Here is a 15197-nt window from a genome sequence, read left to right as displayed (position 1 = left end):
TGAGCTTTGCAGAGGGTGGTATTGCTCTAGCAGAAATGAAAGAAAAGTAAGGCTGTGGCTTGAGACTAGCATTGTTAATAAAAGTCCTTTTTGGAGAAGGCAGGTGCAAGAATAGCAAATAATACCTGAATTGGTAAGAGGAGCTGGATGATGAGGTATACTGTAACAATAAGGCTGAGATGAAATTGAAAGGAACTAATCTACACTTTGCAAACAAAATATTCAGCTAGAGCTTATTGCTGCAAGATACTCACACACAACTGGAAGTATTTCATGTTTCCTGGATATAGCTGGTGCACAGGTTCAGTGTGCAGTTGGGGTACAGCAGGCACCTGTCAGCCACACTGTGTGCACTCTGCATGCTCAGGGCTTCTGAAGAGATGGCAACAGGACAGGCTCTACTCTCAAGCCTAACAGGATTCAAAAAGGAGCTATGACTTAACGGAATGACAGGCATAGCTGGAGAGGTCATGGCTTCAGTGAAGAGCTGTGCAGGAGACTTGATATCTGGCTTCAGGCAAAAGGGGAAGAGCTGTTCTGGGGACAAGTTACCCCAAGATCATGGGGCTCTTTTCCCTTTAGATAGCTAGGGATGACCACCTTTGGAGAGATACCAACGTGATCTAGGTTTGAGATTGAGTATATCTGTGTATTTCTTTCTGAGCAATCAATTAAAATTTGAAGGTCTACAGGCTGATGAAACACTGCAGTGTAATTCTGTGCCTGAGATCACATCTCTCCTTTTCACCAGTTTTGCAGTGGGGTCAACAAGATTCCCTCCTAACCTAAAAGCATATTGCAATCCCATATTGCTGGGAGGTATTATATTCATGTAAGTGGCTACTGCATAAACCACCATCATGGTTGGCCAAGCTATGCCAGCAAATTTTGGTCATACCACAAGATGCTCTGTGTAGAATGAATAATGTTGGTTTGTTTTTAATTATTAAGCACTACATGTAATCCTAACTCCACAATCCAGAAGTGGACCTCTAAAGGGCAAGTTGTCATTGTACCCATGCCATAAAAATTAGGACTTTGAAGCTTTTGAAAGGAAAAGCCTATTTCCAGGGGGGTTTGGTGCCTGAAAACTAGTCACTGAGCAGAGTGGGTACAAAGTGTCCCAATAGTGCAGGCCTCTACATGGGGAAGTGCTGAGAATGCAGAGACAACCTGAGAATATGGAGCCAAAGCCACTGCTAAATCCAGGTGTCCACCCGTCCTTGCTAACTCTCTCCAGTCCTGCAACCCCACCAGGAGATTGTAAGCTTGAAGCCGTTTTTTGTTTTCTTTGTGAGCTGTTAAGGCCAGTGTTTCAAGCTTTCTGCCCAAACACTGAGGGCTGTGAAGACTTTTCTCCCATAATCAGTCCTGCTAGATTCTAGCTGATTGTAACCCTGTGCTCCAGTGTGGAAGAAGGGTGAAAATCTGTACTGTGATACACAGGCTGATATTTTTATCCAGATTTAGAAAAGTGAAGGGCAGAAATCCCTTTTGATATTATTTATAGTGCCACAGTGCTGAGAGGAGGAAGATCGGGTCCCCAGGGTGATGGCTGCTATGTGACAAGAAGAGCAGCATTTGCTGTCTACTTAGAAAAAGAAATACTTCTGCAGTTGCCCGGGGGAGTGATCTGTCTGTGTTCAACCTGGAGTTCTGTTAAGACTTGACCTGGATCTCAATCTCCTGAAGTCCAGCCCACCAGCTCCTCTTCCCTTTGTGTGCCAGAGCATTGTGGCTCTGGAATCCCCATACTGCTGTGAGCCAGATTTTTCCCAAAAGCAACACTTTCTCACTGGCATCCAGGAGCTCAAGTTAGGATGCCATGCCAAGGTTTGGGGCTTGGCAAGAAGCCAGTGGTTGCTGGGTAGTTCTTCTGCACCCCTCTATCTTCACACACACCGCCCCACATACCTGTGCACCCGTTGTAGCCTTCCTTAAAAATTGTTGCAATGCTGTGCTGAAATAGAAGGTGAAAAAGATCTTTTTATTTTTTTCTCTCCCCTGCTCAGGGAACAGCTCCTTGCAGAATGAAATGCTAACGAATGCCTTTGCCTTTCCTTCCTGCTATGTCTTACACTGAATTAGACCTGAAAAGCAGTATCACCAAGCTTGAAGTTCAATTTATCAGTGCAGTCAGGATTGATTTGTTACACTACCTATTCTGGGGAAATGAATGTCTCCATCGTGCTCCCTTCCAGTGCAGGCAGACCTTTGTTTTGCTCAGATCAGCCATGTAATGTAGGAAGCTGACGTTCCACAGATAAAGGAAAAAACCTACAAAATCCTGACTAATTCTACCCAGCCTGGCAGTGCCAGAGACTGATGCCACTTGCAAAGGACACGCTTGGCGTTGTGGTGGCTGCAGATACCAGGCAGAAGTGCTCTCTGTGTGGGCTTATCTGCTACTTTTTTGTTGTTGAATAAGTGGTAAAAAGTGCCATACAAAATTACTGTGGGGTGAATTACATGTCTGCTTTATCACTATTAATGTTATAGCCAGACCATCATGTTGATCCTTGGAACTCAAGTCCACAGTAAGAGTCAGGTTGAAAACAAACTTGGGTTTTGTACAGATTTTCAGCTGTTTTGTGAGACAAGAAAAATGGACTTTCCTACTGCTGTTGAGGAGGAAAGTTTTCACTCGTAATCTAGCACAGGGGATCTCTGGTAAGAGAGCAGCCAATTATAAATCCAGTTTTCTCTTGAAGCCCATTTTGATGGAATATTTACAGTGAACCACATACAAATGTGGGAATTGAATTTTCAGATTCAAGAGACCCAAAATGTGGATTGCTATGAAATGTTATAATTTTAAAAGACCTTTTTTTTTCCCTAACTTGTCATGTACACACATCTAATGTGGAGGGAAGGGTTAAGAGTGAGCATCTTGTAGAAACATGCGGAGATCCTCACACTCCAGCAAATGTGGCTACAAGAAGGATGTCTTCAGCTGGTACTCGTTAGGCGAGGTGAAATGAAAGAGGTAGTTGCTGTAAAGTAGCTTTTTCTCCTCAGGTAAAATCAGGATTTCCTTCTCATAAATACACTGAAGCTAGACATAAATGACTTACTGCTTGAAAGCAGCTCTGCACTGCTGAAGAGCAGGAGCTCATGAGTGAGAAATTTGGTCTCAAGCAACCCTGACTGGGTGCTTTCAGTCTGCTGGCAGCAGCAATGCTGCTTTTTTCTTGGGCTGGGGCTGCTGGAGGGTCCTGCCTCTGCAGCTATACTCTGAGCTTCCAGAGAATGGCAGAAGTGGGATTATGTCTGTGCTAGCCTCATTACCATAGCCTCTCCCTTTCCACTGCCCTCGTCAAAACCAAAGGGTTAGCTAGGAATACTGCTCCAGAAACTGGGGCCATGCCTGCTCTATAAGTCTCTAGATACAGCCCTCCATTGGCCTGTTTACCCTAAAAACAGAGCAGATGATGCAGAGCTTTGGAGTACATAATGAGCACGCCCCTTCCAGAGAAAAGATTGTGGAAAATGGTCATGAGCCAATTTTGGATACAGTGAATATCTTGAAGGGCTGCACACCTTTGGGTATGAGATTTCACGTTGCCTCTTCAATGCAACTTGGGTGCTTATTGCCATTTATTGTGTTTCCCTTTAAAAGGAAAAAGAAAACAATCTCAACATCACACACTCCTCCTACCTGCACCTTAATCTCAGAAGAGTCATAACCCTCATCTTAAGAACTGTCTCCTACTCTCAGGGCATATATACACGTGTGATGGTTTCACTCTAGGCCTTCCTGGAGACCAGCTTGTAACCAGGAAGGAACTAGGAAGGTGATCACGGAAGTATTCCATGCTATTGCTTTACATAACTTGAGGTATAAATAAAGCCAGCAGGAGGGACCTCACTCCCTTTCCGGCGAGGTTTGAGAATGGTGGATCCCTGTCTTGGTCTGGCTTATTTGGAGCTGAGGCCTGCAGTGACTGCTGTTGTCTGCCACACGTGAGGGGAGAGTGCTGGGCCGTGTCCAGCCATCCTGCTTCTCTCAAGGGAAGTGGTGAGATTTTGTTAGTTCTTCAGTTTGCTGGTTACCGGGTTTTTAGATTGTGTAGACTTGTTTGGTTTTTCTCCCTTTTTGTCCTATTTTGTCCTTTTCCCTTCTCCCTCCCCCTCTTCCCTTTTAGGGAGCTATTTAGGGTTTCTGGGGTTATAGTATATAATATTCTCATTGTATATATCTGTCTTATATGTAAAATGCATATATTTTTGCTATAGCTTTGGCTGCTTGGTTTGTTTCTTCCCTCTCTGGGAAGCAGGCCTTTGTTGTCAAGTTTCGGAGACTTGGCGGGAAGCCAGCCCTAAACTTGCACAACACGTTACCAAAAAATTAAACTGAAGGGCTGAGGCATTCTCCCTGATCCCACAACTGACATTAGTTCCAGTTGTTCATTAGCTCCAGCTTGGCAAACTAATTAGTCTGAAGTAATACAGGAACTGACTCATGTTGTACCATGTGTCCAGGCACCAGGGTCTGACTGCATCCATGAGAGTGCTGGGACAGACCACTGGAGGTTCTATTTTAACTTGGAGCCACGCTTGTCACAGAGCCCTTTTCTGAGCCCAGGTGATGCCCATGCTGAGTGCATCCCTTGTGGACAACCATCAGCACTGCGCTCCCTGCCTTTCGGCGATGCTGGAGAAACGCCAGCCTGATATTAAGATGCTCGTCCTCAGGGACTCTGACAAGCCACGATTCCTGGTCTCCCAACACTCACTGGGCCAATACGGACAATAAATAACCATGAGCATCTCTGAAGGAGTTTGATCTGAAGGGCTCATTATTTTTGAACAGCTGAGTTGAGCATTACTGAGAACTCAATTTCCATTTCAGCTTGCTTTTCTGCTTGTGCAGGGCAGAGTACGGGAGCAAGGCTTGGGCACTTCACAGCCTCTACCGCCTGGATCAATATTTTCCAATGCGCACAAGTTTCCAAGAGTTTAAAGCGCTGAGTTTTGCAGAACTTTAATTGTATCAAATGCAAAAAAGAAAGGGATACTCTATCAAACTAACACATAACTAAGCACATCAAGAATTTAGGGGATAAATTAACAGAAAATAATTCGCATGCTGCAAGAATAAACTGCTGAGTCTAGTAGAAGGAACTGTAATTTATTCTTAATTTTTGTTTTTTATTTTTATGGTTTACAAGTACTTGGAAATACAAAATGGCAAGAGAAATTTGGTAGAAAGGGCCATGTGGGGGTGCCATTCCTCAACTCTACTCTTTAAATTATGAAAATGTTGCAACAGATTTGAAGACCATCAAAAAACTTCTATCAACTCTGACTAGCTAAAGCAGCTGAAGTAAGCTGAGAAGTCCACATTGCCTTGCTGAATTAAGGTGCCAGAACCTGAGCTAGACACAGCTGTCACTGGAGAACTTACTATGACAGAAAATAAGCCCTTCCCGCTGTGAGGCAGACATTCTTCCTCTCTCAAATTTTTTAAAGGAACCAGAGGCAACAGATCCTCAGGCAGCCCATGCTATTGCATAGGCATGAAAGAGAGGATCCGCTGAGAGCGTTACTTGCCATACAGAATCATAGAATACTTTGAGTTGGAAGAGACTTTTAAAGGTCATCCAGTCCAACTCCCCTGCAATGAGCAGGCATATCTTCAACTAGACCAGGTTACTCAGAGCCTCGTCCAACCTGGCTTTGAATGTTTCCAGGGACAGGTCATCTGGGCAACAGGTTCCAGTGGTTCACCATCCTCACTGGAAAAATTGTCTTCCTCATATCTAGTCTAAATCTACCCTCTTTCAGTTTAAAGCCATTCCCCCTTGTCCTATCACTACCTGCCCACGTAAAAAGTTCCCCTCCAGCTTTCTTGTAGCCCCCTTTAGGTATTGGAGGGTGCTATAAGGTCTCCACAAAGCCTTCTCTTCTCCAGGCTGAACAACTCCAATTCTCTGTCTTCGAAGGAGAGGTGCTCCAGCCCCCTGAGCATCTTCATGGCCTCCTCTGGATTCGCTCATGTTGGGGGTCCCAGAGCTGGGCACAATACTCCAGGTGAGGTCTCACGAGAGCAGAGTCTCATGAGCAGAGGGAGAGAATCACCTCCCTTGACCTGCTGGCTGTGCCTCTTTTGATGCAGGATGCTGCTGGTGATAGAAGAAGACCTGTCTCTAGTTAGCAGGTTCCTGAGGGCAAAGCCCCGTGAGAAGATGTCCTGATGGTCAGTAAAGCTGCTTTCCTAAGAGGCTGTACTGGATGCTTATGCCCTTCCTAGGATGGGTCCAGGAGCTGAGCTGGCTGTTTTGCAGGGGTGAATGGCAGGGTGAAGGTCTTGTAACATCAGCTGAGGCTGCCTTTCTGCTCTTTTTGTTAAGTCAGTGTTTTTCCTCTAGTGAATACCCCTGGACTTGGGATTGCTGTGATGAGGGATGAGGCTGTCATGATATTAACAGGAGGTGGTTGCAATGGTTTCAACCCCTTCTGCATTGCTTGGGTAACGGGGTGAAATTACTCCAAGGGTGAGCAAGCCATGGGGTGACACAGAGTGTGGGAGGTGGGCACACAGTGTCTCCATCAGTAGGCCAGCTCTTGGGGGCTGCCAAGGATATGCTAGCCTGCCCTGACATACTATTGCCCCCAAAACTGAGGCTACTCCCGGCTGCTTCTGGACTGTGCAGGGACAGCCAGTCTGGGTCCTGAGCCCCTCCTTGCACTCAGCAATGAAGAAGAGAAATTAAAGGAGCCATTCTCCCAAATCAGGCTTTTTGTACAGCTCTTTAAACCTAGAAACCACTCCTTTCTTCTCCTGCCACTAGGCTCAGCTTGCTAAAACAAAGATTAAAAGCCTGGATTCCTGTAAAGATATTTCAGTGGCAACCCAAACAGGCTCCCTAGAGAAGATTAACTATCCCCTGGGCTGAGGGGAGTTTGAGCTTTAGCAAAATTGACTGATGAGAAAAACATAGCTAGTACTGTAAAGATGAATTTGATAAAGGTGGGCAGGGCACAGTGAAGGCATGAGATGCTGGTTAAGTGTTCGCTTTCATGTATAGCTGAGTTCTAGGTCTTTAGACAAGGCTTAATCTTTTCTATAAACAAATAACACATTCATTTACATGAATAATCCACATTTCTTATGCAAATCATTTCCCTGCTGCTATTTCTACTGAGAATAATATTCAGTATAATTACCACATTTATTTAGTGAATCTATTTACACAGGGTAGCTCTCTGTCCATGAATGCTCTTCACCAGAGAGGCCCAGAGAGCAACAGGGGAGCCCAAGCTGCCAGTCATGTGTGCCCTCTGCTTTCTATTTTTGTTCCGATAAAGCATTTTGGGACCGTTTGAGATGTCTTGGAAAGAGCAGAAGGATGTCAGCATCCTGCTTCCATCCCAGGGAGAGCACCTGCTGCTAATGGAAGGCAACTCTCCCCTGCTCACTACCCTGCTGTTTGAGCTCCAGCTAACAATAATGAGGCAAGGCACTTTGAATAATAACTTTCCTTTGGGTATAAGGCTATCTTAATTTTTTGTGTGTTTAAGTTGGTAATTGCCATAGAGTTTGAAAATCTTCCAGGTTTTACCACTCTTAATTATGTTCTCATGCATATGCATCCTCTGCTTGTGCGCTCATTACTGTGAGGAGATCAGAACCCGAAACGTTGGAGCAGTTCCCTCCAATTATCTTCCATATGCAGAATTTCCTGTGAAGTACCTCTCTTGCATGGGATAGCCCAAGCTGTTTGAAGAACATCTAGCTGTCCAGAGCACATTTTGCTCTAGGCAGTTAAGATGTGTTTCATTCCTCGCCTGGGCTGCTCCTACCTGGGATGTCTCCTTGCTTGTAGCATCAGCTATTGAAATACTTGTTCAGGGGAAGTTATTAAGGTGTCCTAATGGAAAATATTTCAAGTTTCTAGAACCCTGATTGCCTCTTTACCTGCTCTGTTTGCATCTATTGATTGTTCTAGTTCAACAAGACCCTCTGGGACTAACAAAATCCAACAGGTTTGAATGCATTCATGAGGTGTTATGCGGGGAAGGAAAAATAATGCTGCTGGGCTTCTAACTTGTTCTTGCTCAATAACAGCAAAACAAATGTGTGCAATTAAACATTAGTTTGTTTTCTAAATGACAGCCTTGAAATTTTGTCCTGCAAGTGGGGAAATCAAGCTGCTGCTTTGCTTTCTAACCAACAGCAATGATTTGGTGATGGGAGAGGAGATGTTAATTCACCTGAACAGGTGAGGAGAGGAGATGTTAATTCACTAGGGTAAAATACTGGTCCCTTGGAGATTGGTCCCTTGGAGATAGGCAAGATTTGTAGCACCACATGTGTTCTCATGCAGGAGATCACAGTGGATCCTATGAAAAGATCAACATGGAGCATGCCCAGACATTGACGTTAAACAGTTTTTGCACAGTGTAACTGCTTGTTTTTAACTATTTTTCAAGGAGTTGTGGGGTTAGTTGATAGCCCCTTGGAGCTTTTGCACTGAGAGCAGGAGGCTGCCAGATCAAATAAAAATCATTCTGTCTTTATACTTGAAACATTGGATTGTATATTAAGCGATGTATATTCCTAGACACTTCACCTGAATAATGGGATTAAAAACCTAAGAAGTTAGGTGGAATGTGGCTCGCCGTCTTCAGTTTCTGTATCCCTCAGGAGAGAGGAGGGATAAATAGTCAAGAATTTTTTCTATGAAAAATTTTATAGGAGGAAGATGATGCTAAAACTTTCCATCCAGCTGTGAAAACCCTCCTTCCCAAAAAGCGCCTGGTGCAATATTACATACTGCCAGCTGTGTTAATAAATGCCTCAATCCCAGTTGGCATTGGGCCACACTTACATATCACAGAAACAGAGATTTAATTCTGAAATCTGCTTAACACCTGCACAAAAAAGAACAGAGGCATTAAAGGTGCTTTAAAGACAAAGCTTTATTTTAGCAAATATGCTCTCTCACCCATCACCTGACTTGTTCTTTATTCGTTTGAGTGTCACCTGTCCAAACCACAATTATGGGCTTCAATGTGTCTAAGGAACACAGTCCTGCAGCTGGCTAACGGGACTGATTTAGCATATTCAAAATAACAAAAAGGTTTGGTCTGAATTCTGGCAGGGTCCTCCGCTTTCAGAGATGGATGGGGGGAGGTGTGCACACGTGTGCATGCACAAAGGAGCACATCTCCTTGGGAGGCACCTGAGCAGCTTTTCTTCCCATGTAGAGTCACAGCAGCACTGGGGTCCCCACGGAACCTTTGTCCTGCCAGAGCTGTGCTGAGAAGTGCAGGGTGCCCAGGGCCTTACAGGCTCAGGTGATGCTGGTAAAGATTCACTTGCCCTGTGCTATGTTTGCTTATTGATTGTGTGCTGCAACTTGGCCCATAAAGCCCTCTGCTGCCTTTGGTCTCAAAAGCCCCTTTGTGGCCATTTGCAGTGGCTGCCACAGGTAGCTGGTGCAGTGACCTGGAGCTAGACAGCTTCTCCCAGCCAAAACACCGAAAAAACCAGGCTGTGGGATCAACAGCCATCACTTATCCACAGGCTTTTCCCAGAAAAAGGGAGCATCAGAGAGAGACAGAGAAAGAGACTAACAACCAGAAGAGATATCTGGAGACAGACAGGATCCAGAAAACTCAACTCTATTATAGCAATAAGCTACACAGAATCAGGGCTGGTCAAAAGCAACCAGTGAACAGTACTGAAGGTGGTCACAGTGAAGAGCACTGTCCAAGGGATCTGTTCTTGTACTCCCTAATATGTTCTCTAGCTACATGCTGAAGCCAATGTGTCTCCCTTCAAATCTCCCGTTGCTTTGGCCCTTGTTACCACACCTACTTGTATTAGCGTCACTGGGCACCTGGAAATGCTGTGAGCTAGTGGATAGACTGCATTTAATGCCAAAAAACCTGTGTTCCAGCAAATGGAGGAGACAAGGACTGGGGAGCATGTGAATTAAACACAAGTGCAAGCGGGTGCCCACTTGACTGCAGTTGCTGAAGATGCAAAATGCAATACCTCGTGGTAGGCAAGAATTCCCCCCAACCCTCCTCTAGTCTTACTACGGAGAAGTCTTTGCGTTTGTCCCAGTGGTGAGGGAGCTCAGTGCTGCCTCATCCATCAGTGCCACACAAGCTATCCTGGAGGCGGGAATCTGACTTGTAGGAACTGCAGGCAAATGTCTGGATGGTGCTGGTGCCCATCTACTTGGGGAACAGCTTGTGTTCCTGCAGCTGACTCGATGAGAGCTTCAATTAACAAATGCTATTAAAGTAGCTCTCCTCTTTATTTTTTTTTAATGCATAGCAAATCCTGACAGCTTAAACCTTTAATTAACTGGAGATGCCATCGTGGAAAGTTTGCTAGAGAAGAATGCTTGTGGTTTAATTAAAAAGAAAAAAAATCCTTTATAGGTACTGGAAGAGATCTGCTTACGTCTTTAATAGTGGCAAAAAGCCTGCAAGAACTCTTCCATTTCCCTTTCTGACTGCAGCAGTAGGTGAGGAGGTGCAGAGCAACATCATCACCCAAGAGGAGAACGTGAGTGCTTCACAGCTTCATGTTTGACCCTCCAGTTTAAGCTGCAGATGTAGGACAAGCTACAGTTCTGTTACCTCAGCAAGGGAAAGGAGACAGCCAACTATAAAGTTTTTGCTTTTTTAAAAAGAACTCTAACTTACAATTCTCTTGGTATTAGTCCAGAGCTGTCTCTAACATTTCTAGTCTTCTCTAAGGGCACACAGGGAGAACATTGTTCGCATAAGCACTGGTCTGGTTTTTTTTGGCTCCCATTACAGCACAAAAGCAAAGGCAGAGCTTACCTGGAACAAAAATGTAGAATACAGTTCACGGTATCTTCAACAACCTTCATGGAAGCCTCTTTTTGAGATGGTAGGGTACTGCCTGAGGTGGCAGAGAGCCCTCGCTGCTCTTCATAACCTTGAGGGCTGTGTGTGATGGTAGCTGTGGCAGGGAACCACCAGTTCAGTACACACTTGCACCCTTGCACCAACTTGCCACAGGGCCAAGGCATGGAGGTTTCAAGTGGTGCAGAGGTGGCAGACCCCCTGGCAAAGCAGCAATCTGTCCCTCCGCCTTGGCAAAGGACTTGCTGGCTTCACCCCTTCTTCTCCCCTAATCTGGATTAGGAACAGATCAAGTGACCCAGAGGCTTTTTCAACAGCTACAGATCCGAAAAGGAAATTTTGTTCCAGTATTAAATATACACCTGGAAAAGTCACTGACATGACTGTTCACATTTGAAGCACAGCTCCACCCCTAGAAGAGTACCAAATGGTTTCTGAGTCATCTCTGGGAGCAGGTTGGGGCTGTTGGGGTGGTGCCTGGGCCAGAGACATGTGCTGGCCTGCTCTCCTGGAGGCTCTGTACCTACACTGCCACCTCAGCTGCTGGGTGACAAGGGACAGCTGGGCTCCTTCTGAAACATGCCGAAGCTCAGAACTTGCCAAAATAGCTATTTGGGAGCAGCTTGCTGTGCTCTCCCTCCTCTCCTGGCCCTGTCTGCAGCATGGTTAAATTCAGTGAAGGTAGCACCCCCTCTTCCAGGGGTGGGAGAGAAACTTCTGAATGAGCTTCTTTCCCTAAGCCTGGAGCACAAACCACATTGACCACTTAATGAAATCCATCACCCTGTATAACCACATATTACCACCCTGACCCTTTCAAAAGCCGATCTCTCTTTTTTGCAAACAAACATACTCTTTCTGATATATCTGCTACCGCAAGCAGCACCTCTTCTTGGGGAAGGTGCACTGCCATGAACAGCAGTGAGAGCTGGGCTGCCCCAAATCACTGACTACACCAGATCTTCCCCTGGCAGTGGAGCTCCGTGTCCTATAAGCTCCTTTTCAGCCAGAACTCAGCAAGCGTGCTCCACCTTCAGTTGAGACTCTTCAGCATCCCAACTCTGGGTAGATTTTGATCCTTTTCTCTCACCTCTTCCTGAATGTATATGTTTAAGCCTGTTTCGACTTTCCCAGAACAAACCACAGAAGTAGTCGTGATCCTCTTGAAAAAGAAGCATGTTTTTTCTCTATGGATGGCGTATCAGATGTGAACCAAACTCAAACCCAGGAGTATTCCTAGTAAAAACTGCATTGAAGCACTGACAGGCTGGTTTGTAGACTTAGTGAGATTAGATTCCCTTGAAATGTGCTTTACAGGTGCCCTTGAAATAGCAAGGAGAGCTACTTTCCCCTACCACCCTTTCCTCAGAGGACCCAAAGGGGTGATTGTGAAGAGTCCCCTTTCCACTCAGAAATTATTTCCTGTTTCTGCTTTCATGAAACAATCACTTTCATCAGCTTTTCAATGCCGATACCAACAAATGCTAACCACCCATTTATTAGACTGGTTTTTTTCTGCCTCTGTCTGTACTGCCCTTAAATTCTTCCCTGTTGAAAACAGGTAATATATTATGGACCTCACTTGTGGAACATCTGAGATTGGCAGATGAAAAATTAGAAAAGTGGGAAAGATATGGGTCAATAATATAACAGAAGATTTTTTTTATTACCGTGTTTTTAATGGAATTACAGTAGGATTTTTATATGAGTCTCTGAAAGTCTATGATTTCAAACAACTCTGAACCTACAGATTTGTATTCTTGCCTTATACTTCCTTGGAGACAGTATGTATTACTAGAGCTCCTCGAATCTCTTGCCTCATCACCGGACACCTGCATGGAGTGGGGATTTGTTCAGTATCCCCCTCCTCACTGGAGTGGCAGCAGTGCCAGCAGGGAAGCACCAGGCCTTTTCCTGTTCTCTGCCGGGCACAGCAGGCTATCCATCATGGCACCAAACCCTGCCAGTGAAGCTTTCCCTCAGCAGAGGGAGTTGTTTCTCAAGGTAATAAGAAACCATTATCTGATTGCATTTTTGTCAGGTATGTCCTATTTATTACCTTACCTGTAATCTAATTTGTAATGTATTTCCTTGATATTTTCTATACTTCCCCCCTATATTTTTTCATAACTTCCACTGAAAGTCTGACCTAAAAAAAGACAAGGTTTTTAATCCAGCTTTGAATGATAACACCCTCCAGGTGCCTTTATCTGGAAAAGCTCTCCTAGCACAGAGGGAGGTCTGCTAGGAAAAGCTCAGCACCCTCTGCAAACGTGTTGGGAGAACACTGAGTAACAGCAGCCAAGGTCGCTTTGTCCCAGGCCAGGAAAACACCAGTGGCTATTTTCTACTTATGGCAAGATGAACTTTTTGGTCAGAAAGCCATTCCTGAGCCAAAGGAGATACGTGAGAGGCAACAACCAGTCTGACCAACAGCTGGGGCGGGCACAGGGTAAGAAGACGACTACAAACTACGTGAAAACCACCACTGATGTGCCTCAGCTGCTGAAAGCTGCTCAGGTGTTCCACCTTAGCTGTTAGGAAAAAGCGTAAGGCAACAGTTTGGGGAAGAGAGCAGCCCCTGTAGGTCCTAACTAGGTTGAGCAGAGATGTCTCAGGGTGGCAGAGTGTGATGGTCCAACTACCCTGAACGTGGGGCTGAGGAACATTAATCAGCACAACAAGTTAACCATGGGAACAGGTTGCATTTTCAGGCTGGTGTGGGCTTCCCATGTGGTATCAGGCTGGTGGCTCAGCAGGGCATGAGGGTTTTCTGCTCTCTTCCCACCTGGTTAATTCTGCTCCTGCCTGGCTGCTCTACTGCCAGTGCTGTAAAACAAAGTTCAGCCTAAGCCTGTCTGCTAGATCTGGATTTCCTCATTCTGGTAAAGGTGTTTCAAAGTCACACAGCTTTAAAAGAAAGAAAGAGAAACGTCCCTTCTTGTGGATGCTAATGAAATTTTTATCTGGGCATCTCTCTGTGAACGTTGGGCCTGAGAGGCATGGATTATGTTAGGGGAGAAGGGCTTATGGAGCCCTGGAAATAAATCAGAGGAGGACAGAGAATGAAGATCACAAATGATAAATTAGCAAGTGACAGAAAACAACTGCAGGAAATAATAAAACCAGGAGGAGTGTGTGGGAAATGCATAGGAGAGGTTGTTTACAACATGTGCATCGGACTTTCCAGCATTTGACATCTTATCTCCATTTCATTCCATATGTTACTTTATGCATGGTTTCCTGTTTTTATGGAGTTTGTTCTATAGTTTTTGTACTAACATGAATGACTCACATCTGCTCCAATACTTAATTTATTCTGTAATGTCTTCTGCAAGGCTTTGCTCAGCTTGTGCAATACTTGTCAGCGGTAAGATCCGAAGAGCAGTGTCAGGTGAGCAGGGATAGCTGCATGAGGCAGCTCGTTTCTGAAGTCCTAGTCTGTTGTGGTGGTGGAGTTTTTTTCCCCCTTAGCAAGGTCTGTAATTCCCACTTTGGCTGCCCTGTGTGGACAGGCCTGCTGTGCTGGGGCTGTGTATAGAGCCAGCAAGGAACATCCCATGGGACAGGGATGACAGCTGAGGGCCATTCCTGAAGGAGACCACGGCCTGGCGCCAAGCTGCTGCTAGCATACCAATAGCTGATGATTATGATTTTATTTTTTAAGTGTTCTTGACAGCTCCGGAGACTCACATCGTCTCTTCCAAATCCAGTAATTAAATTCCACCTACCTGAAATCCCCCTGCTGTTTCAATTGGTTAAATTAATCTTCCCATCATGTCTGAGCCTCCTCTGTGTGTTGTTGAACGGTGGCCTCCCCTTGCCCCGGAGCCGGGCGACGACCGGGACGGGGACCCGGACCGACCTAGGCCAACTTCGCAGCGGCGCAGCCCAGCCCCGCGCATCCTTTCGCGTGGAAGTGGCCCGGACCCACTCACGGTGCGTGGGAGAGAGATGGGCGTCCCCGATTATACACACACATCCCCCCCCCCCCCCCCCCCCCCCCCCCCACACACACACACATACACATACACATATCTTCCGCCCCGGCTCCGTGTCTCCGTCTCCGGGAGCTGCCTCCCGGACAGGGAGCGGACAGGGCAGCGGCTGCCCTGCGGTTCCCCCGGGGTACCAGCCCGCCGGTCTGCGCGCCGCACCTTTCCCCGGCGAGCGGCTCTGGCTCCAGCCCCCCTCCTCCCGGCGCCTCCTCCTCCTGTTCCTCCTCCCCTCCCCTCCCCTGCAGAGCATGCACAGCCCGGGACTCGCATCGTCGGCTTCGAGGCGGGCGGGCGAGACCCTCCTCCCCGACTAGCCCCGCTCCCGCTGCCCTCGGAGGCGCCCGC

This window comes from Chiroxiphia lanceolata, chromosome 3 (assembly GCF_009829145.1).
Source record: "Chiroxiphia lanceolata isolate bChiLan1 chromosome 3, bChiLan1.pri, whole genome shotgun sequence".
In the NCBI taxonomy this organism is placed as follows: Eukaryota; Metazoa; Chordata; class Aves; order Passeriformes; family Pipridae; genus Chiroxiphia; species Chiroxiphia lanceolata.
The sequence above is the reverse complement of the archived record's forward strand: the minus strand, read 5'-3'. Positions refer to the sequence as shown.